The sequence below is a fragment of the Lotus japonicus genome, chromosome 1 (genome assembly GCF_012489685.1).
Source record: "Lotus japonicus ecotype B-129 chromosome 1, LjGifu_v1.2".
NCBI classification, from domain to species: Eukaryota; Viridiplantae; Streptophyta; class Magnoliopsida; order Fabales; family Fabaceae; genus Lotus; species Lotus japonicus.
Window position 1 is genome coordinate 41,913,695 of NC_080041.1, and position 6,133 is coordinate 41,919,827.

The 6,133-nt window shown below is 38.0% G+C and overlaps 1 long non-coding RNA gene across 1 annotated transcript; it reads right to left on the bottom strand.

The window, feature by feature from the left end:
• Positions 1-1,207: 1,207 nt before the first annotated feature.
• On the bottom strand, positions 1,208-6,030 carry LOC130731120 (uncharacterized). Its single transcript, XR_009016654.1, has 3 exons — positions 5,947-6,030; positions 5,742-5,859; positions 1,208-1,549 (listed from the first exon to the last, which is right to left on the bottom strand). It is a non-coding gene; the product is annotated as an uncharacterized LOC130731120 (long non-coding RNA).
• Between the last annotated feature and the right edge of the window lie 103 nt (positions 6,031-6,133).

The window sequence follows — 6,133 nt, forward strand, 5'->3', positions numbered from 1 at the left end:
CTCCCTGCGCGGATGAGGCCGCACGTGCGCTGGACGACGCGGTGCGTCGCCGGTGCCACGCCGTGGCGGCCCTCCTTCCCATGCAATCCTCCAACCTCCGCGAGCCTGTGGCCCAGCAAGCGGCGGGAAGTTCTCTTCGCCGCCGTAGCTCCAACTGCGTGTGCTGGAGTTATCCGTTGTCGAGAAGCTCGCCGGCGACAGATGAGCCTCCGGTGTCAAACTCCCTCATGGCTGCTTTCAAACGCTCCCAAGGCTGTGACGAAATTTACATCGAACCCAGTCAGCCCATCCATAGGTCTGCACAGCCAGCCACCAAGCTCCTCCATTTCCCCATGGCCGCAAGCTTCACCGTCTCATCACCGTCATTATGGTTCGCCGCACAGATCTGGTTCAGGGAGGTGGCGGAGGGTGAAACCCAGAGCAGAACTAAGATGGAGAAGATGAGTTATGTTTCTAATCATTAATTTAGGGTGTAACTATGCATATAATTAATTTAGGGATGAGTTCTGGTGCAGGGAAATGGCGAGATGAGTTATGTTTCTTAATTTAGGGATGAAGAAGATGAATGATGGGATTTGAAATTCTGGAATTTGGGTTCCGAAAGAAGAAGTTGAAGATGAATTTAGGGTTAAGATGAAAGAAGATTTAATTAACTAGTTCACTAATCATTAATTAATAAATAGGTATTTTTGAATTTCTTAAAAATACTTTTGATTTTTTTAAAAAAAACCTGCGGTTATTTAATTAATTTTTTTTCAGTTAAAATTAATTTAGAAATGCCATGTCATAATTTTCAGTTAGATTTTGGACAGAATTTGGACGGAAAACCAATTTTGCAACCGCGTGTAAATTTCAGGGTCGTTTTTTTTGCTAATTTTGAAGTTTGGGGACGATTTTCGCAGGAAGGTCATAGTTGGGGAACCAAAAGTGCAATTAAGCCTAAATCTTATTTAGCCCTTATTTTTACTATTCTATTTTTAAATTTATTTGACCCTTATTCAAGTGACAATCGGATAGTGATGTGTTTGTCCCCACTTTCAATAACAAATTTATGCACAAACTTTTTGTTCCATCAAATTCAAGCAATTTTTTCTTCACATCTCTTATTTTCATATCACATCACTTATCATATATTTCCCTTCTCCCTCTCTAATTACTATCGGAAGTAATCTCTTGACATCTCATTTTCACCCCATGCCTAGTGATATAAGAATAAAATAGATAAGTGACATATATGATGTTTCATGTGATATAGCTTTCTTGGAATACCAGACTAAAATAGTTTTCTTGATTTTACTACCCCCAGACCCCAAATCTCCATTTTTTCCTGATATAATTCAGAGAAACTACGTATACTTACATAACAAACCAAGAACATTCACTAATTGCACATAGTATACTATCATTAGTGTTTCTAAAGCCTATTAACAATACAAATTAAGGCCAGCTTCAGTTGCAACCGCTTTAACCCTTAATTTCAGATTTCACCAGTCCCAAGAGGCTGCCTTGACGTATCTCCAGAGGCCCAGGCTTCATAATCTTTCACAAGCTGTTTATGAAAAACAACTTAGAAGGATAAATCAAATTGTATTATATTGTTCAATGTCTAAAATTAGAACAAAATTCTATGTAGCAAGCAGTCCATTGTTGAATCATAAATTTTCTACTTCAGTTTTTTTTTTTTGATAAGCCAATTTTCTACTTCAGTAAACAAGCCAGTAGTTGTTAACCTCTAAAAGCTTCTTTAAATGTTGAAAAATCACTTCTTCGTTGTATAAAAACACTATATGTCATAAAGGAAAGTCAAGAACAATCAAGCTTATAAGCATGTTGTGACCACTACCCTAGGAAAATACCAGTTGCAGTGATGGCTAAGTAAAATCTGCCATTAGCCAAAGAAGTAAAATGTGAAATTATGATAAAACACAAAAGATAATGAATCATTATATTACTACAACAGTAATGACACAATACAGCAACAAACGTGCCCCTGAGACCAAAGTTCCTGTATTTTTTTAGTCATTACGAAAGCCACATGTAATATAGATCATGCCTTAAAATCAAAAGTTAAATATGATAAAACTAAGCAATGCATTTTGTGCTTAAATCACATTCCATAAAATAAATTATCACATGTTGTCTGGCAATATTTTGCCTCAAATTACAGTCATCCCAACAACAGCATAACTTGATTCAATACTTTTGGGCTCAGCATAACTAAACATTTACTATACATCAAATATAATGAGCATACCGAAAATAAAAGTTAGCAAAAAGTGGACAAGTAAAAATAAAATAGACGCAGGAAGAAGCAAAAGCCATACTGCAAATTTGAAGTTGTAAAAAGATTCTCAAGGAACTCATTCTACTACATAAAATAAACAATGCTGCTATTGCTATTTATCAATGTTCCCAACAAAATCATAGTGTATATGAAAGTTTTCCCAAAAACCATAAAAGAAGCAAAAAAATTCTTGCTGAACCATCGGATTTTCAAATTTTAGAATCACTATTATCATCTTCTGCTGGTCACATCTTTAAACTGACAAATCAAGTTGAGAGAATGTGGGAGCCCACTAGGATGGGCAAGTTTCAAACTGGTCTGCCGGTGGACCATCATCATATGCCGTTGGATCTGAGAATCTTGAAATATTCTTTTATTGGATGGTTAGGATTAAATGATGATAAAAAGGATAAAAATGTAAATTTCTAATCCTCATCTTCCCCAATCCACTGGCACCAAAAAAAAAAAAAAAAAAACTCTTTTCATCCCTTTTCCATTCCATTCCAGAAACCTCCTCTACCTAGTGGTGGTTGGTGGCTTCCCGGAAAAATGGCCATGGTGAATGTACAAGAGGAAAAATTAGGAAGAGTGAAAGTTTTTCTTCAAGCATGTCAGAGTTAATGGAATTGACATTAACACCAACATGTGCGTGGGTCATACTCTTTGGAGAAATTGTTAAACTCCAAAGCCACAAATTGATAATCAGCCTTGAGAAGATTGTTTTGCTTTGATATTTTCGTTTGGTAACTCTGGGTTTGCCAGGAAGAATGCCAAACCATAAGAACTCTGCTCCATCACCCCCTACTCTACTCTTCTCCTTCTTCCTCTTTTTGGGCAGATCTGGGTAGATCTGGGTCTACGACCTTCTCTATTTCGTAAATCACGATTAGCTTGAGGGATTACCGGCCACCTCTTGCTTCTGGGTTCTTTCTCATCCCTTTCTTTCTCCTGAATCTCTCTCTCACAGTGTCAATATTGCAGCAGCAGCAGAAGTCCAAGAGGGTAGGTGGTGATGAAAACCCCAAAACCGAAACCTAAAAATTTGTCACCTATTCAACCGCAGCTTCAATCTCCTCCTTCGCCAGCGAATCCGCCGGCAAACCAGCACTGAGTGCGACCATGGCCTCTGTTCTGGCTTCTTTGTTTATCACCATCAGAAATAGCCTGGGCAACTGAAACAAAAGAAACAGTGGCGGAATAGGCAAGATCATTGTGCCTCAATTGCTAGCCGTGTAAGCTTCAACACCACCGCTCAATGAAGGAAGAGGTTTTCATCGCCACTGATGAGAGAGGGTTTTCTTTTTAGAATTTAATTTTTTATATATTTTTATTTTGTAAATTACTACTATGACCATTGGTCCACCGGTGGACCAGTTTGAAACTTGCCCACCCTAAGTGGGCACCGAGAATGTGGACCAAACTTACATTTTAAAAGTGGGCGATAGTTTAAACCAAGTTGCATGATATTTGGTGTGTTGGATATGAGACATGATCAACTGGTAAGGCAAGGAGGTACTGGTCTTGGTGATGTGGTGTACAAGAACATAACTTTTGGGACCTTATTCCCTTTGGCATCGGGTTATCCAAAGTATAGCTTAGATCAAGTTGTGATACCAATACAGCAACCTACGCTTCTCAATTTAGTCCATGGAAAATCATCTAACATGTCAAGAAATTATGGCATCGATTCATGTAGCTGACTCCACTTAATGGAAAAAGGCTTGGTTATTGTTGTTGAAATTCATCTCACATCATTACAATTAAATCTGATAAAGTGAACATTTCTGTATGTATGGGATCTCCAACTACAATACCTAGCTTAATCTTATCATTAACTCAATCACCTTCTGTACATAAATTGTTTACAACTCCTTCCATACAGAAATGTTCACCACCCGTCCTTTGACTAGTCCCGGCCGTCGTCACCACCCGCGCCGCTCGTTTGCAGCTGCTACATGGTGGAAGGCTCTTATATCAATTGCTAAGAACCTTGGAAAACCATACCACAAAAGCTAGTTGTTGTAGTTGGAGAGCCCAGTGCCATCATATGCAGCAGCAGCGCTCGGGCTGAGAGAAAATTGCACTTGAAAAAAATGGCACATGTAGGTGAGCGATAAACCGGTTGCCCTGAAAATTGGGCAATGGATAGGTCGGCGGCTAGTGAGCTGAATGGTGGTTGTTTCATCCGGCAAAGTCTTGGGAGAATGAATTGGATCTTCTAAGGTTGACTGACAAAATAAAATAGACTAAGACTTTCCTGAAACAGAGGTTTTGGGATTGGATTTCACATGATCAGAACCATGAGCTCTGACGACAAGTTAAATCCCAAAAAGTGAATGTTTTCTGTATGTATTTCATGAAGGACTGTAAAAAATTTATATACAAAAGGTGGTGGAGTTAATAGCTAAGTTTTAGGGATCATGATCAGTCTGACTAAGGAAATTAACATCAAATCAAATTAATACCCAACAAATTTGTACACAACTCAACAATTACTCTAAATGTCTTGTTTTGCTTAAAAATAAGTAATGGGCTAATGGCTCACATGTTATCACTTGGGAGGACTATCAGATAGGAGACTTCTCTTTTAGATATCCTTGTTCCACATCTTTATCATCGTTCTTCCTCATACAACTCTATGCTCAATTTTGACAGTGCTCAAGATTCTGATTTTTCATGGAAACTTTCACTTCTAAGTTGAATAATAGGGAAGTTTCATAATTGGAGTTACTCTTGGGTGTCCTTGACTTTTAACCTGCATAAGATGTTTTGGTCTCTTGACCTTCCTAGGGTGTTTTTGCACAAACTTCTTTTTCCAATTCCTAACTCATTCTTCGAATTGGGTTATTTTCCTACTTGATAAACCCCTTTCGATGTCCAAAGCTCCATCTAAGGTCAAGTACCTTATTTTGACTGCAGTGCTTAAAAGAATTAATACTAACAAAGATGTTCCAGGTTGGTAGGCTGCATAAGAGTAAGACTCTTCTCTGTGCTACTGCTGCATGCAGATAATGAGTTTCACATCTGTTCTTAACTGTTATACTGCTGTTTTTTCTGGAAGTTCTTATTCCACAATTTGTTAAATGTTGAGCTGTCCTCGTAGGTCCCTAGACTAACTAATGATGATTAGTATGTGTCAATGTCCATGTGCAACCTGCTATTGGTGCATTTGCTCGGAGCATAACTACCATATTTTTAAGACATTTGGTTTGGTATAAGATTAGGCATATGACATTCGTCTTTTATTTAATTATTTTTAATGGGGATTCCTAGCAGATATCTCAAGGACTGATGCTTTGCATTGTATGTTTTGTTCTTATGTTAAGGAGGATACCTTATTCCCTGGCACCCCCAACTCTTTATAATTTATTCTTCGTCTGAATGAACTGCTTTGATCCAAAAGTAGAAAACATATCTTAAATAAAATTCTTAAATAATATATTATGCTTCAACAAACCTGTGACATAAAACGGGGAAGCATAATCTTGAGTATTTGATCAAGGACTTGAGTCCCAGCTGATTCCATTGCTTGCTTTTGGTATTGCTTGGAATGCAAAAGGAAGATCAATGCTTACCTGAATTCCATAGCAATTCAAGACAATTTTGACTGAAATCCCACAAACAAAATATCAATAGAGAAAGGTAGAAAACTAGAGTACTACCTCAATTACAGTGTCTGACGTGATTTGCTGCATCAATGACTTATCTGAGTCGCTATCACATGATATCCGGTTCACCATTATTGCTGCATTACAATATTAAAGTATTGAAAAGGCATTCCTGAGAGTACCATAAACCAAATGGCATGACAACCAAACTACAGATTTTCTTTTGCCTTTCTCAAGATGG